Source organism: Canis lupus, chromosome 8 (assembly GCF_011100685.1).
Source record: "Canis lupus familiaris isolate Mischka breed German Shepherd chromosome 8, alternate assembly UU_Cfam_GSD_1.0, whole genome shotgun sequence".
Taxonomy (NCBI): Eukaryota; Metazoa; Chordata; class Mammalia; order Carnivora; family Canidae; genus Canis; species Canis lupus.
In genome coordinates this window covers 5,627,021-5,645,789 of record NC_049229.1, presented here as the reverse complement: position 1 = coordinate 5,645,789, position 18,769 = coordinate 5,627,021, and the positions used below count along the sequence as shown (strand labels likewise).

The following is an 18,769-nucleotide window of genomic DNA, read 5'->3' as shown; positions in this document are numbered from 1 at the left end:
ATGTTTCTGGACGCACACATAGTTTCTACTCCTCCACACTGGCCTTTCCTTTCATGGCCCATGTAAGCACTGCAGTGATAGTGAGAAAGGCTGTGGATTCACAAGCAAAGCATAGTAAAACTTTGAAGCCTGGACACTGACTTTCTTTTGAAATTCCTGGATCTGGTTTTGAGTAAAATCTGCTCTGTAGCTGCAGGAAATAAGGCTTTTTCTAGATGCTGCCCTCAAAGACCTTCTTTTATAGCATGCCCTGACTTGATAGTTATCTGATCTAACTTTGTCATTTTCATTGCTTGACTCTTCCAAAGCATGAACAGCAGCCAGTGCACTTCATAATCCTTGAAATGACCATTGCCCCCATACCACTGATGTGTTAGAGCTACACTTGGCCTTCCACCAGCCTTCCACTCAGCCTATTCCACTGCAGGTGAGAGACTCAGTTACTGTAATAGTATCAGACTTCACCATCCCCACACTGTCCACTACAGTGGGTTTCATGTTTCCATCTGACTGGTAAATGGTTTAGTTCTAGAGTCCTATCCTGTATATCTGCTTGCTAGGTACCAATTGCTTTAGCCATCACCCCCCCCCCCCCCCCCCCCCCCCCCGCAGAAAGCAAAGCTTCAAAGATTTCTGCACAGCTAGTTTATTTGGAAGGTAATCACAATGGGCAGGAGTTACCAATCAACAGGAGTAAAACGAGTAAGGAGAAAAAGGTGTACATTATTAAATTAGGCACCGCCATAGCAACAGCATTCCAGAAACTTCTCTGAAAAGCATATAGACCACCTCCCAGAACTGTCCACTTAAGAAGTGCCCGTGGGTAGCATTTACCTCCTAGTGATTGAGGATTATGGAAAAAGGTGTTAACTTTCCTGTACTTTCAGGGTTTGTACGCACACGCGCTTTCCCTGCACCCCATGCCACAGCATTGGAAGAACCTCATTCAACACTTGGTGCATGATTGAGAGGAGATGCTGCCAGAATAGAATGAGTCAAAGCACTCATAGAATTTCTCTGCTCAGCTGGAATCAGGTAAATCGAAGAAGATGGAAGTGGTACACAGGGGACAGCTGATACAGAGGGTGTGGGAAGAATATGCAGGAGAAAAGATAAAATGAGACATATGGGATGAATCTAGAACTATGTGCATTAGAACTCTATATTGGTGGGTGGACATGGTCATGAACCACTCTTGTATGTACTTCCCAAATCTCTAATAAACTCTGTGAAGCCAGTGAAATCTGCATGTTAATCGATATTTGGCAGAACCCAAGGAAGTGGGTACTTATTATATCACATTTAAGTTTGCCCAGAGAAAGCATGAAGGCAGCACTCACGAAAGGCAGGAGGCCTGGAGAAAGAGAAAATTAAGAAAATGTTTTCACACCTCTTCCTAGAAATTTGGAAAAATGTGAAGGCAGTGCTTTTGGAATTCTAATAAATCACAGGATTTTTTTTTTTTTATAAATGAGGAGTACCACTCATACCAAAAAGCATACAAATCATAGATATAGATGTATTTTCACAAAATGAACAACCCCATATAATAAAGACCTATATGAAGAAGCCTACTTTGTGCTTGCTTCCAATTATCCACCCCTAGGGTAGTCACTTTCCTAAATTTTAATACCATAGTTTTCTATTGCCTCTTTCTGAATCTTATTCAAATGCAAACACAAAGTTGGAGCCTGATTTCTTTCACTCAACTTGTGAGATTCTGTACACCATGGATTTTTTTGAAAATTAAGTTAAAGATCCTTGACAGTTGTAGCTTTGCTTCTCATGTGACTGTGAGGACCTAGACTGTGTCTTATTCATTGTTGTCTCACCAGCATGTAGTAGTATGCCTAAGATCATGATAAAATGAGTGATACATTTTTTTTTAATCTACTGCAGGGTTGACTAGCCCAGAACCCTTCATCAGCACACAGTAAATGTGAGTTGATTCTTACATGAAAAAATTATCACAATTATCCATCCTTGTGTCTTTAATATTGCTATTGGTATCTCAATCTATAAATGCCGATCTTAAGTATGCAATTTCTATATGCCTCTGTTTTTATTTCTTTAATTTTTATTGAGAACAAAGAATTCCTAATTTTGCAACCAAGACTCTCAAAATAGTATGAAGTAGTGAAAAGGACCTAGTGATGATATGATGGGAAAGAAAGACATTGGTTTCTAGTATGTCTGAAGCAAAATGTAAGGAAAAGTAAAAACTCCAGCAGGGTTGAATTTCCTATTGTTTCAGTATGCTTCCATCAGTGCACCTACCTTTTTTTTTTTTTTTTTTTGGCTGTGGCGTTTGCATAGTTATAACTGTAGACTACACTGAAATTACAGATTTGGACAGTTTGGTACGTTTCTTAAAGAAAAAACAAATTTTGTGAATTTAAGCAAAGAGTACAAAAGCTGATCAAGAGTTTGCAGTGAATGATTATAATTACTAGTTAAATTACAGTTTGTTTTGTCTTAGTAGAATTTATATATGTACTTAAAGATCAAGGAGACATTGTTTATAAGGTTTTTTATCTTTCTGTAACAGAGAACAACACATTCTGTCATGATTTGCCACGAAAGCCCCTTCTCTTCATTATTTGTGAACAAGTTTAATAATAGTATTGGTTAAAATGTATACCTATTACTTAGCTATAGCGATAGTATAATAGCATGCTAATAATTACATAGTAATAGCATAACTAACATTCTTTATGTGCCACAGATTATTCTGAATACTTTATACATTATATGTTACAACTAAGATTCTATATATATTAAGTTTTAGCACATTTCATCCTTATACAGCCTTATGAAGTATAGACTTTTATTATCTTCATTTTACAATTAAGAAAACTGAAGGGTGCCTGGGTGGCTCAGTTGGTTAAGTGATTGACTCTTGATTTCAGCTTGGTTCATGATCTCAGAGTCCTGGGATCCAGCCCTGCTTTGGGCTCCATGCTCAGCCAGGAGTCTGCTGGAGGATTCCCTTATCCATCCTCCCTCTCTCTCTCTCTCTCTCTCTCTCTCTGTCAATAAATGAATCTTTAAAAAAATTAAGAAATCTGAGTATTTTAGAAATTAAGAAACAAGATCACACACTAGTGAGAAGTAAATCCAGTATATGAGCCCAAGCTTTGGAGTCTGTGCTATGCTGCTGATTAAACTCAAGAGAGACACCTTTGGCATTTCTACCTCATCTTATGTGAGAGGACTTCAGTTATATGTTCTTCCTTCAGCTGAGTGCCTCTTTTATGTGAACCCCAAGGAAGTCTGGAAAGAGAAGTACAGAGGGTCTGGAAGAGAGGCAGAGAGAAGAGTAGAGATTGCGTGGGAGGTGGTGGGGCTGGGCTTGGAAGGCAGGGAAAGAAATGGTGAGTGCAAGGAGACCAGGGAGGAGCTTTCTATAGTATGACACTGGGTGCTTACCACTGCCATAAGAAAATCATTCTGAGCATTTTACCCAGAGGAAGAAGTGTAAAGAAAATCATATGAATATTAATAACCTATTTTAAAATAATAATTATTTTCAAAACAACACAGATATGAAATCTTTGATTATCAGACAGAGTGAATATTAAAATATTAAAAATTAATACATTTCACATATTTTTTAAATGAGAAATTAAGGCTCTCTAATGTTCTTAAGCATTAAAGTGAGAAATGAAGGAAATTAATAAAACTAAGTGACCAATTATAGGGTGACCAAATGATGGACAAACTATTAATTGAGAGAAATAAAGAAATCTAATTACAGAAAAGAGACACATACTCTAAGTACCAGTCAATACTACCCAATATAATTCTCTCCCTCTATCTCTCCCAATGCTTTTTTTCTGCTTTAGAAACAAAGCTTGTGAAGAATTTAGTTTCTTGGGCAATATGCAATAACTTGAAGTTAACTTATTTGAATGACTCTCGCCATGTCCTATCAGACTCATATATATATAATTAATTGATATTTTATTATCATAGAAAGATACATTATTTGCTAAAGCAAACTAGGTGTAACAACGAAATCTCAGAGCTCCTAAATCCCATGTGGAATTAATACATTAACACTTTTAGGTAATAAACACAAATTTGAAAAGTGACCCATTTCCCAAGACACATAATGTGAAATCATTTTGGAAGCATGTAATTTATTCAAAACAATAATTATTAGATATTATTCTGCATCTTTTTGTAGTTTACCATTATGTTTTTGGCACCAAGCATATGCACACAGCATATTTTTGGAGGGCTTTACCCTTCAGAATTTGAATGAAATGTATACAATCCATACAAACCTCAAAAAATCTCTGGCTGATTTTACTAGAAAATATCAGATGGTTTCTTAGAAAAGCATATTATGGGTTTCATATTAATAGGTTAGGTACATTTAGCAAAATTTGATCTTATACTTGCAGAAAATATTTTGAGTATGGCTAAATGAATCAATGATTTGCTAATCATTGCCAAGGAAAGAAATTTCCAATCAAATTTGAGTTAATCAAATTAGCTTTACATTAACAACATATTTTGGACATTCTGTGTATGATGACCTTTGGAGATCATGAAAAAAATAGCATGGTATGATTCTCACCCAAAGCTTTAAACTTGTTGGAAAGACAATCTATAGAGATACATAGCATAAATAACAACAGTATAATATGGTTATTTCATGTGGCGTTAGGATGTAATTAGGTAGAAATGGGAAAGATTTTCACTTGGCCAGGGTTTTCATGGGGACTGAAGTATTATCCAAAAAGTGTTAAGCCTCCTGAACACGGGGAGGAAAAATAAGGTGAAAGATGAATTGGGTTCTGGTAAGTTTAGATGAAAAAGTGTCTAGGAAGGGTGAAAGACCCCTGGGGACCTAAAAGGAAAACTTCTGGACCCTGAAGCAAAAGCAAGTATAAAAAGAAGTTTGCCCCAGGGCTGAGATATTCATCCATTCAAAAATTACTTACCCTACACATACTGTGTATCAGCAGGTACAGTACTAGACAAAGATCTCTGACCTCCTGGAACTTATTTCCCAACGAGAAGAAACAGAATCACGGTCAATAAATATAATATTTAAGTACATAAATAGCTAACACAGTAGTTTAGTAGTATAGTTTATTACAGCTCAATAAGGAGGTTGAGGATAACAGAGGGGAAAAATGAGTTGTAAGTCTCAAAAAGTTAAGCAGGATGGGCCTTGTTAATAGAATGACATGTGAGCAAAGATTTGCAAATATCTGGGGGATGAGTGTTCCAAGCAGAACAATCAGCATAATGGCCCTAGAAGAGAAGTGCATTAGCTTGTAGAGCAGGAAGAAAGCCAGTGACTCTGGGATGGAATGAGCCAGGGAACGTTAGTAGGAGATGAGATCGCAGAGTTAAAGGGGCTGGATGTGTAGGGCCCTGTAGAAAAACTGTAAGAACTTTGACTTGCACTTTATATGAAATGCAGGTCTTGGAAAGGGTTTGGAACAGAGTAATATATGATATTATTTTAGATTTTAAAAGGCTTACTGTAACTGCATTTGAGCATGCCTCCCAAAGACAGAAAAGAAAGCTGGTAACTGCAATCACATATTTGCATCATCTTTTTAAATACACTTTCCCTTGTTTATAGCTTTTTCAAGAGTAAATCAAAATCAATTAAACTGCTCATTTTTGCTCATTTTTGCTTATCTTTGAATCTAAAACCCTGTGTTCTAGCCAATTTCAAGGGAACATTAAAGGCTACTGTGATAGTACAGGCATAAGAGAAAAAGAACATGGCCAGGGCAGTGGAAGCAGAAATTAAAAAGATAAAGTTTTAAAGTAATTAGCATAACTATTTTGGACTGAATATTTCCCTAAAACTTGCATATTGAAATTCTAACCCTCAGTGGGATAATATTATAGGATGTGGGGCTTTGGTTGGTAACTAGGTTTAGATGAGGTCTACCTACCCCCTACCACCACCACCACCACCATGAGGAGAGGAGTGTCCTTATAAGAAAAGAGACCAGAGCATACTCTCTCTTTCTGTCATGTAATATAACAAGAAAGTGGTCATCTTCAGAAAAAAAAGCCCTCATTAGACAACCAATGTGCTGGCACCTTGATCTTAGACTTCCTGTGCTCCAGAACTGTGAGAAATAAATGTTTGTTGTCTAAGTCGCCCAGTCAATGTAATTTATTATCAGCCTGAACTGGCTAATAAAATGAAGTCACTAAATGACTGGATACAGAGGATAAAGGATACAAAGAACCAACATTTCTCTCCCTTTTTTTATGACAGAACAAAGAAAAATTGTGATTCCATAAACAAATGCTAAGAATTTTTTAGAAAGAAAGCTCGAGGAAGAAAGAGGAATCTGAGAATACTTGGTTTGAAATGAAAAAGCTTCTATTTATTGAATACCTAATCTCTGACATGCAGCAGGGTACAAACACTCATGAATATTATCTGGTAGAAGAGCTTAAACATCATAACAAGAAAGATGATGTAAACCTGCATCTAGGCATTAAATGAATCCCTCTGGTGGGGTGTTTGGGAAGACAAGAAGGGGAGAGAAACAATTGTGGAGGCTTCAAACCACACTACTTGTGCAATTAGTCTCCAAAACCTAATTACTTGTCTTTGTGTTTGTCATCCCTTGTTTTTCAATCAGTTCTTGAACTTCTAATTCCTGATTTTCATCTGTTATCTCATTTGTTTTCACTTCAAATTTTGGGTTCTCTGCAAATTTGACAAGTTTGCTTTCTCTAACTTCATTACGGCCAGGGTTAGAAGTATTGAAAGCCACAGGCAAAGAACAGATACCTATGACATTTGCTATTGAGTGGTCAGAATGGAAGGCAAATTGAAGGAGTTAAGGGTAAGCATGTGAAGGATGCAAATTCAAAAGAAATAGTAAACAGTGTTTTTTCAAAGACCAACATAATCTGATAAATAGAAACTCCTTTTAAAAAGTACTTAAAAACCCAAACCCTTGAACCAATAAAATGAGTTTTTAAAAGTTACAAGCTATAAGATCAATATAAAAAATAAATTCTATTTCTGTATATTAGCAATGGACAATCTGAATATCATCATATCAAGGAAATAATTTTTATTCATAATAATATAAAAACAAATAAAATACTTAAAAATCAATTTAACAAAAGAAATGTAAGATCTGTGCCCTGTGAACTACAAAATATTACTAAGAGAAATTAAAGATCCACAGAGAGATTTTCCAGATTCATAGATTGGAAGACTTGATATTCTTTTTTTTTTTTTTTTTTTTTTAGACTTGATATTCTTAAGAGAGCAATTCTCTCCAAATTTCTCAGCGAATTCAACACAAAAGACTTAGAATCATTAGAATAAATTTTTAAAAGGAGAACAACACAGGAGAACTTATACCATCCAATTTCAAAACTTAGTGTAAATATTCAGCATCAAAACTGTGGGGTTGGCATAAGGATAGACAAATAGATCAATGGAACAGAATAGAAAGTCTAGAAATAAATCTTTTTTATGATTTTATTTATCTATTCATGAGAGACAAAGAGAGAGAGGGAGTGAGAGAGGCAGAGATACAGGCAGAGGGAGAAGTAGGCTCCCTGGCAGGGAGCCTAATGTGGGACTCGATCTTGGGACTCGATCCTGGGACTCCAGGATCATGCCCTGGGCAAAGGCAGTTGCTCAACCACTGAGCCACCCAGGGGTCCCCATAAATAAATCCTTAAATTACGGTCAATTGATTTTCAACAGGGTGCTAAGGCAATAATTCATTGGTGAATTTTCAACAAATGGTACTAGGACAATTGAATATTCATATGCAAAAAAAAAAAAAAAAAGAGCTTAGACCCTTACCACTTATCATATGAACAAATCACCAAAAAAAGTGGATTACAGACCTAAAAGTAAGAGCTAAAATTATAAAACTTTCAGAGGAAAACAAGAAAAATCTTTATGGTCTGGCTTTAGGCAAAGATTTCTTGGATATGACAAGAACATTCTATAAAAGAAAAATTTGATAAATTGGACTTCATAAAAATGGAAAACTTTTGTTCTTTGAAAGACATTATTAAAAATAAGATGACAAGCCATAGACTGGGAGAAAATATTTGCAAATAATGTACATGATAAAGGACTTAATCTGAAATATATAAACACAAGTCATTAATAATAATATAAACAATTCAATTTAAAAAGTGGAAAACTATTTCACTAAAGATATGCAAAGGCTAATAATTATAACAAAAATGTGCTCAACATCATTAGTCATTAGGGAAATACAAATTAAAATTTTGAAGAGCTACTGCTACATAGCCATCAGAACGGCTATAATCAAGAAGACTGACAAGTATCGGCAAGGATGTGGAGAAATGAATTCTACACATTGTAATGGGAATGTGAAATATTGTGGACCTTTTATTCTTTATTTTTTTTTACAATATAGTGATTCAGTAGCTCCATATACTAATCAGTGTTCATCAAGATAAATGTACTCTTAATCTCCTTGACTTATTTCACCCATCCTCTCACTCACCTCCCCTCTGGTAACCACTTGTTTCTTGGTTTGTCTCTCTCTCTCTCTCTCTCTCTTCCCTTTGCTTGCTGTTTGTTTTTTTTTTTTTTTTTAATTTCACGTATGAGTGAAACCATATATTTGTATTTCTCTGAATGGCTTATTTTGCTTAGCATTATGCCCTCTAGATCCATCTGTGTTGTTGGAAATGGCAAGATTTTGTTCTTGTTTACGGCTGAATAATATTCCACTATAGATGTATGCAAACTCTTCTTTAACCATTTGTCAATTAATGGACACCTGGGCTGCTTCCATAGTTTGACTATTGTAAACAATGCTACAATAAACATAAGCGTGGATGTATTCCTCTGAATTAGTGTCTTCATAGTCTGAGTGAATACCCAGTAATGTGATTCCTACATCATATGGTAATTCCATTTTTTTAAAGATTTTATTTATTTATTTATTTATTTATTTATTTATTTATTTATTTCTTATTTATGAGATAGAGTGAGTGAGAGGAGGAATAGAGGGGAAATGAGTGGGGAGAAAGAATCCTGGGCTCAATCTCATCACCCTGAGATCATGACCTGTGTAGGAATCAAGTCAGAGGCTTAAATGACGGAGCCACTCAAGTACTCCCGAGTAGTTCTATTTTTAATTTTTGAGGAATCCTCATGCTGTTTCCAGAGTGGTTGCATCAGTTTGCATTCCCACCAGCAGTGCACAGGGATCCCTTTTTTCCTACATCCTCACCAACACTTGTTTCTTGTGCTTTTGATTTTAGCCATTTGGAGAGGTGTGAGGGGATATCTCTTTGTGGTTTTGATTTGCATTTCCCTGAGGATAAGTGATGTTGAGCACCTTTTCATGTATCTGTTGGTCATCTGTATGTCTTCTTTGGAAAAAATCTATGCATGTCTTCTGTCCATTTTTTAACTGGATTATTCATTTTTAGAGTGTTGAGTTTTATAAGTTTTTTATATATTTTGGATACTAGCCCTTTGTTAAATGTGTCATTTACAAATATCCCCTTCCATCTCATAGGTTTTCTTTTAGTTGTATTCGTTGTTTCTTTTGTTGTGCGTAAGCTTCTTATTTTGATGTAGTCCCTAAAGTTTATTTTTGCTTTTGTTTCCCTTGCCTCAGGAGACATATCGAAAAAGGTGTTGCTATGGCCAATGTCAGAGAAACTTCTTGTCCTCTCTTCTAGGATTTTTCCATGCATTGCAATTGGAATGTAAAATGGTTCTAGACATTTTTGAATACAGTTTAGCAGTTTCTTAACCTAAATACAAACTTATCATATAACCCATAAATTTCATTTTTCTAGATTCTAGTATCTGCCTAAAGTGAAAACTGTTGTCCACCTGAAGACTTACATGTGAATATTTATAACTGCATTCTTTATAGTAGCCAGAAACTAGAAACACTTAAAATGTCCATCAAGTGGTGAATTCATAAATATATTATGGTATGTTCACACAACGAAATACTATGCAGCAATAAAAAGGAATGATTTACTGATACATGCTACAATATGAATGAACCTCAAACCAGTATGCTGAGTGCAGTAAGCTAGACAAAAGACAACATTTTGTATCATTCTGTTTTACATGAAATTCCCAGAAAAGGCAAAACTGTAGAAAGAGAACAGTAGTTTCTGGGGCTTGAGGGCAATGGCAGAGATTAACTGCAAACAGGCTCAAAGGAAAACTATGGTTTGATGAAAATGTTCTAAAACTGATTTGTGATAATGGTTGCACAACTGGTTACATTTATTCAAATCATTCAATTATACACTTACAAATCTTGCACATTTATGGTTTGCAAATTATAGCCCAATAAATCTGTTTTTAAAAATCAAATACATTTTCAAAGTAGGGCAACACTTCAATATTCACATTCAAAGTATTTTAAATACAACTTTAATTCATCCAGAGGTGTGGTGTCTAAGTAGGTTCAACTTTGTGGTGCCCTGTTAGAAATTTATTTTCTTACTCTTTTCTCTATAATGAGAGTTGTAAACCTACAACAATAAAAAGATACAATACTTCCTATATAGAGACAAATAAATAGTTGATTGAATATTAAAAATCTCTGGTGAAAGCCAATTAATCAGATATTTATTCTTCATGATATTACCATCTATGCTCTTAAAAGTAAATTACCTTTTTGGGGTACCTGGCTGGCTCAGTCCTTAGAGCATGCGACTCTTAATCTCAGGGTTGTGTGTTCAAGCCCCATGTTGGGTATGGAGCCTACTTTAAAAAAAAAGAGAATTACTTTTTTTACTATTTTTAAAATAAAGTGACTTGAGTTGACTGAGTCTAATACACAAAGCTTTGATATTTTCTCAGAAAATTGTTCACATTATCTTAGAAGTATTTTAAGGTAATAATAAATCCAAATAAAATATAGAACTAACATTCTTTCCATCATTTCACCAGAATAGCAATTTCTTTTCAATTTTAATTGTGGCAAAATACAAACAACATAAGATTTGCCATATTAACCTTTTTTTTACATTTATAGTTCAGTGCCATCAGGTACATTCACCCTATTCCAGGGCCATTGTCATCATCCATCCATAGAACTCTTTCATCTTGCAAAACTAAAATTCTGTGTCTTTTTATAAAGTTCTCCATTCCCGAGGCACCCAGGTGGCACAGTCAGTTGAGCATCCGACTTGGTTTCAGCTCAGGTCATGATCTCAGAGTCATGAGATAGAGCCCCAAGATGGGCTCTGGGCTCTGTGCAGTCTGCTGGGGATTCTCTCTCCCTCTTCTTCTGCCTGTCTCCCCTGCTCAATATCTCTCTCTGTCTCTCTCTCTCTGTCTCTCAAATAAATAAATAGAACTTTTTAGAAAAACGCTCTTTATTCCTGCTTCCAGCCACAATGACCACCACTGTACTTTCTATCTCTATGAATTTGATTACACAAGGAGCTTCATGGGATGATACCATATTTGTTTTTTTGTGTCCAGCTTATTTAACTTGGCATAATGTCCTCAAGCTTTGTCTATGTTGTAGCACAAGTCAGAATTTCCTTCTCTTTTAAGGTTGAATAATATTGCACTGTATGTCTATACCACATTTTATCTATCCATTCATCTGTTGAGGGACACTTGGGCTGCTTTCACCTTTTGGCTATTGTGAATAATGCTGCTGTGAATGTAGATGTACAAATATCTCTTTGAGTCTCTGCTTTCAATTCTTTGGAGTATGTACTCCCAAGTGAAATTGCCAGTTCATATGGTAATTCTATTTTTAATTTGTTGAGGAACCAGCATACTATTTTCCAAAGTTGCTGCAACATTCAATATTCCAATCCAGAATACACCAGGATTGGGATTCCAGTTTCTTCACATCCTCACCAACACTTGTTATTTTCTGCCTTTTTTTTTTTTATAGTAGCTACCATAATGGGTATGACTTATCTTTGAACACAGCATTCTCGTTTCAATTTTAATATTACTCTAGCTGACTTTGGTATGAACTCATCGTGAATCAAACTTTGTGTACTTAATCTAATAGAATATACCTAAAAGATTTGATTCTTCACATTCAGAATATGTTAGTCTCATACTCTCTCCAGCTTATACAGGAGCGAGACTTTAACTGGAAAAACCTTGAACTCCAAATCAGATCAACCTGAAAGATTCTTTGAACCCAACTAAAATTAAACCCAAATGCCATTAAGTATTTTAAGCAGGAGTGCATCTCATCCCATATACAGCTGAAGCAGTCTAATTCAGAAACACATCCACCAAACTCATAACTCTTTTTTAAAAACCTGAGTCTTTTGAAATGTTTTTTGAAATAAATAAGAACATACACAATATTTCATTCAGATTGAGTCTCTGAATAAAAGTAATATTGGCATTCAGAGTTCTTGCTGCAAACTTTCTCATATTCCATCCCATTGAAGCAGAGCTACATGAGCTAGTGTGTTTTTCAATTTTTTGCTGATTATGGAACATTTCCATTGAATGCTAGGGATGCTCAGGAAACATTCATCTTCTCTGTCAGCTAGTTTCCCTGTATCATTTCAATTGATCTCTAGCTCCTTCAGCAATAACTTCTCTCTTAAATTTAATTTTGAGAGCTTCTGTTCTTTGCTTCCTGGTACTCCTTGTCTTTAAAATTTCCACTTTTTTTTTTATCTTAACAAAATAAAGGTACTTAGTTTTGGGTGGCAGGCAACAGATTGATGCTAATTCATGTCAGTGCCAAGGGTCCTACCAACCTCTGGTCCAACAGAAAGTTAGCAATACAGCTGATCCTGATGCTTGATTAACAGGTCTCTTCTTAGTGAACAAAGCAACTATCAGCAGCAGACCCACTTTGGAGTCTCTTGGGAATGTGTGAACATGACAGTAAACAGCCTACATCAAAGATGTTTCAATTCTGCAACAAGCCTTTCTGCTTCGGGTAAGTGATATGCACCCAAACAAAACATTAATCAGAAGACCCATTTTGTCTTCCTTAGAGTATCAGAGCTATATGCAGATTAATCCTGCTCTCTAAGTGTGATTCTGAGCATTAAAAGAGTTCCTTTAAGGAAGTGTAGAGGCTGAGAGAAGCACTGTAAATTGAGCAGGGATTTCATGATAATAAGAGTCTTGCTGCAGGTAAACATGAACATTATAAAATTTGAATGCTTTCTTTTAATTAGGCCCATCACTTGGGGGGCTATCTTCGAGGTCATCTGTATCTGACAGGTTGCTGTTAACACAAAGTTGAGAATAGTTTACAATGTCTGGGCAAGGACGCTTTGACCAGTTTGAGTGGAGGAGTTTGTATATTCATCTGCTTTTCCCAATATCTTATAATATGAAATTACAAAGGAGAACTGAGTAAAATCTGAAAGTGGGATGTAGAAAGAGGATAATATTTGCTTTCCTGGAAAGTGGAAAGGGCTAATGTTGTGAAAAGTTTCCACTTACTTGTACACCTGTTTGGGAATGTCAGTGGGTGTGAGAGTATCTGTGGAAGCCACCCAAAACTGACATAGGATGGCCCTTTGATCTGCATATTCATCCTAAACTTTACCCCTATAGGAAACAATGAATTCATTTCACCCTATAGCCTATCCTTTATTTTTCTCTTCTGCTTGTGTTCCTGAATCTGAAAAACTTGATGCACAGCATAGGCCCCAGGATGGGTAGGGGCTGTAAAGAGTTTGATAAGTGGCAACACTTTAGCCATATGCTTTTCTTTTGGGGGAAAGAAAAGATGGGGGAAAGTGGGTGACGTTTGGAATAGCCATGTTTTTCCTGGACCAAGTTACAGAGGACTCTAGTTTCTGCTGAGGTTCTGACAGCCCACCAAGAAGTTAAACTTTAAACCCAAGTTCATTTTCTTGTTTCGCTAAAGATGAGAATCTTGTCATAGTGTTATTTTAAATTTTAACAGTTGTGCTAAACTAGCACATAAAAAGATTTTCCTTAATAAAAAGATAAAATATTATTTTCTCACTTTTTTTGTAATTTGAAAATGAGTGAACATATTTTACCCTAAATCCTAAAACAGATACAAGTTCAAAGTTGATCAGTTGTCTATGGAATTCATATATTCATAGAAACATAATAATAAGAGGTGTCTTATAAGACCATGAGATATCTCTTACAAAGCTAATAAATATCTTTAGAAAAACAAACAGGTTTTTTATAGGGAGGGGAACCTTCATTCCAGTAATTATCTTCTTTTACAACCACTTGTATAAAGTAGGTGCTCCTTTCATCCTATAGTGCTATATCCTTTACTGAGGATCCGTGTAAGCATCCTGGAGCCCTTCTCTTCTTGCAGCCAAACAAATAATCAAGACACAAATTGTCTCTTTGTTTATTTGACTTGTTGTAGAGAGGAGAAATTTCATGAAGGAAAGGAAAACATAATCTCTTCACTTTTTGCTTGATATGATGAAGTACATAGGCCCCTGACTCATGAACAACTTTCATTCTATAAGTGTGCTGTAAATATTAAATAGATTATAGAATTCTGCATGTATGCATTAATATCTATTGCATTCTTAATAGTAAATTACTGGAGCATACCTTTTAAACTTAGTTTTGTTTATCTTTAAAATAGAAGTCTTTGCTATGACTTTTTTAAAATTAACAGTCCAAATTTCTGAAAAAAAGGTAAATTTAACTTAATTTTTTTTTCCTTTTACGAATTGCATTTAGATCCAGAAGTGGTAATTCCCTTGTATTTAGAGTTAGTCGTATGCTCCTTTAAAAAAATTATTTATTCATGAGAGACATGGAGAGAGAGGCAGAGGCAAAGGCAGAGGGAGAGGCAAGCTCTCTGTGGGGAGCCCAATGAAGGACTTTATCCCAGGACGCAGGGATCATAACCTGAGTTGAAGGCAAATGCTCAACCACCGAGCCACCTAGGGGCCCCTAGTCAAAGGCTCCCTGAATGTAATGGCCAAGTTTAATGTTCATAGCTAAACATTTTCAGTGAGGATTTTTAAATGATTCAAAAGTGAAACACGAGACATGGTTTATTAATCAAATTTTAAAGAAACAAGTAACCTGCAAATTTTAGGGGCTTTTTAAAAGTCTGTTTATTTTTCTTTAGTAATCTCTACACTCAACATGGGCCTCGAATTCATGACCCAAAGATCAAGAGTCACATGCTCTTCTGACTGAGCCAGCTGGGGACCCCTAACCTTTGTCTTTCAATCCGGAAAGTAAATAGCTAAGAGGAACTTAATTTTCTCTTCACTACTCTAAAACAATTGACCAACTGTTTCCATTTTATAAAATAAAGTTGAGCTAAATCAGTTGTGTTATTAAATAGGGTTAATCCAAATGGTTCATCTAATGACTACAAACATCATCTTAAGATAGTTTAAAAGACAATGAAGTGAAATAAGATTGCTATTTATACTGAGAACAAAAAATGGAAGACTAACTTCACTGTGTAGTATGGAGAATTACACTGGATGATTATTCAAGATTTCTCCTTATTAGTAGAAAAAATAATATTTGTAAGCAAAAGGAAGAATGTCTCATGTTTGTTAAAATCCTTGATCAAAATCAGGTAATACTATTATTTGTATCATCAACTCTCCCCATTACTCTTTAGTGATAAAAATATCTACTTCAGTATTTGACATGGTATATTGATTTGTCCATAGGTCTAGGAAATGCTTAGTTTCAATAGACAGTGATCTTTCTAGCCCCTGGCAGGGTGGGGAGATGGGGCTATAAATAAGTTGTAGTATCAAGTGTTCCTGGCTCTTAGGAAATGGTATGTATTTAACTCTCATCTAATGTCATCTAATGTGCTTCTCTATATTTTTTAAGAGAACACAGAAAGTGACAGAGTTAGAGGAATTAATTTTCTTTAAGATAAAATCCAAAGAATATCCACCTAATCATATCAATATTTCAATACATTTCCTGAACAATTTAATTTCCTTTCATTGCCTCTTCTAATCCACACAGTAAGAAAAATAGAAAGGATAAGCAATATTGAATTCAATAATATTGGAGGTAAGTTATAAGATAATATTGACCCTGGCATATGCCTATTGTATTGATTGGAATCTATATTAATATAATATTTCTATGGGGAAATGTGACAATATGATAAAATAGTTTTTGAAAAGTTCTCATCTTTAGGGTGCCTGGGTGACACAGTTGGTTAAGCTTCTGACTCTTGGTTTTGGCTCAGGTTGTGATCTCAGGGTGGTGAGATCAAATCCCATGTGGGGCTCCATACTCAGCATGGACTCTACTTGAGTTTTTCTCTCCCTCTCCCTTTGCCCTTCCCCCTGCTCTCTCTCTCTCTCTCTCTCAAATAAATAAATCTTAAAAGTTCACATCTTTGAAATAGTTATTCCACTTAAAATATAATTTATAAGGATATATATGAGTATGTGCTATAAGTGACAGTACTTTAAAAAATTTTTAATTAGTTACCATACAGTGCAATATAGTGCAATAATGATTTTTGGAGTAGAATTCAGTGATTCATCCCTTACGTACAATACCCAGTGCCCTCCTTAATACCTATCAGCCATCTAGCCCAACCTCCTCAACTCATCCTCCTCAACCCTCCATCATGCCTCAGTTTGTTCTCTACTGTTAGGAGTCTCTTATGGCTTCTCTCTCTCCTTTTTTTTTTTCTTTTCTTTTTTCCCTTCCCATATGTTCAGCTGTTTTGTTTATTAAATTCGACATATGAGTGAAAGCATATGGTATTCCTTTTACTCTGACTTATTTCTCTTAGCACACTACATTCTAGGTATGTTGCAAATGGCAAGATTTCATTTTTTGGGATGATTTCATGTATATATCACATCTTCTTTATCCATGCATCAGTCAGTGGACATTTGGGTTCTCTCCATAGTTTGGCTATTGTTGGTAATGCTACTACAATAATTTTTATTACCCAAACAAAAAATGAAGTAACCTGAATACCCAACCATAATAAAATGACTCTTTAAATTATGGGATCATCACCTTATAATGTATACATACCTTAAAATTATTTCTTTTTTAAAAAAAAAGTTTATTTATTTATTCATGACAGACACACACAAAGAGAGAGGCAGAGACACAGGCAGAGGGAGAAGCAGGCTCCATGCAGGGAGTCCGATGTGGGACTCAATCCCGGGACCCCAGGATTTCTCCCTGAGTGGAAGGCAGGTGCTAAACCACTGAGCCACCCAGGAATCCCCTTAAAATTATTTCTTAAAGAAAGATTGTATGTCTTGAGTTATGCTTACAGAGTGATATAAGTTGAAACATCAAATACAAATCTTTATAAATCATAGGCTATGATCACAAATTTATTAAAATATAATTAGAAATAGCTATATCTGTGTGGTGGGACTTGAGTTTTTTGTTTCTTCTTAATATGTTCCCAAATTCTGGTGTTAAACATGAATTAGTTTCTGGTCAGAAAAAAAATTATTTAAAAATATTTTTTCTACCAAATGAAATAATGAGTAAATAATCTCACCTGTGATAACATAAATGTCATTGCAGGGAAGGAACTCTGAAAAACTATTTGGAGACTTGGTTATGAACCATAGGCATGTTGGAGGCAACCACAGGATGTTTGGATGTGAACAGATATGAAAAAGGGCAGCAGGAAATCTAAAACCAAATATCAGAGCAATAACAATAATAGCAACAACAACACAATGATTAAACACTCTTAAAAATGAACTTAAGGGACATGTGGATGGTTCAGTCGGTTAAGCAGCTGACTCCTGATTTCAGCTCAGGTCATAATCTCAGGGTTCTGGGATTGAGCCCCAGCTCGGGTTCCATGCTCCACAGTGAGTCTGTTTGAGGACTCTCTCTCTCTCTTCTCTCTCTAAATCAAGTATATTTAAAAAATCAATGAGCTTAAATTAATAGTTACTTATATACTTGAGCTAATAGAAAACATACAGTTTTGAAGCTCACATAAAATATTTACAAATTGTACCAAATGATAGGTCATAGCATATTTAGCATATTTAGCATATTTCAAGTAGTCAGTAAAATACAGGACATATTAACCACAATGCAATTAAATTAGGAATCAACAATTAAAGGTGAGATTATTTTTATGTCTAGAAATTAAAAGTACTCTTCTAAAAAGCAATGAATTCAAGAGGAAACCATAATAAACATAACAAGAAGTACATATCAAAACTCATGGGCAGCATCTATTAAAACTGCATTCAAAATAATTACAATGTAGTGGAATAGTGATTCAAAATAAAAGATGTCTTATAAACATGACAAAGTACAGTGCAAGAAAGGGATTAGGAAAATGCTTTACAGAGAAGTTGACATTTGAGCTGCATTTTGAAATACAGACAGAAATTTGCCAGGATAATTTTGGGGGGAGGGTAACATTTTAAGTGAAGGGAGAAACATAAGTAGCCAGCAAAATATTTTAAAATGTGATGTGCTTGGGGAAGCATAAATAATCTGGTATTATAAGATGATTTAGTGGGAGATAAAATTGGAAAGTGGCGATCAAACAATTAAGTCTTTTAAATATACCAAATTGAGGGAGTAGAAGGTATAGGCTTCCAGATATGAAATGAATAAGTCATGGGGATGAAAGGTACAATATAGGGAGTATAGTCAATGGTACTATTATAGTAATATATAGTAATAGTGTTGTATGGTGACAGATGATAGCAATACTGTGGGGAGCATAGCATAACCTATAGAGTTGTCCAATCACTATGTTGTACACCTTAAACCAATGTAATATTATATGTCAACTATATTAAAAAAAAAACCCAAAACAAAAAAACAAAAATC

The 18,769-nt window shown here is 35.1% G+C and overlaps 1 long non-coding RNA gene across 1 annotated transcript; it reads left to right on the top strand.

Moving 5' to 3' along the window:
* Positions 1-315: 315 nt before the first annotated feature.
* LOC119872981 lies at positions 316-12,911 on the top strand. The gene is made up of 4 exons (XR_005362813.1): positions 316-427; positions 888-1,035; positions 1,900-1,939; positions 12,784-12,911. It is a non-coding gene; the product is annotated as an uncharacterized LOC119872981 (long non-coding RNA).
* Positions 12,912-18,769: the final 5,858 nt, after the last annotated feature.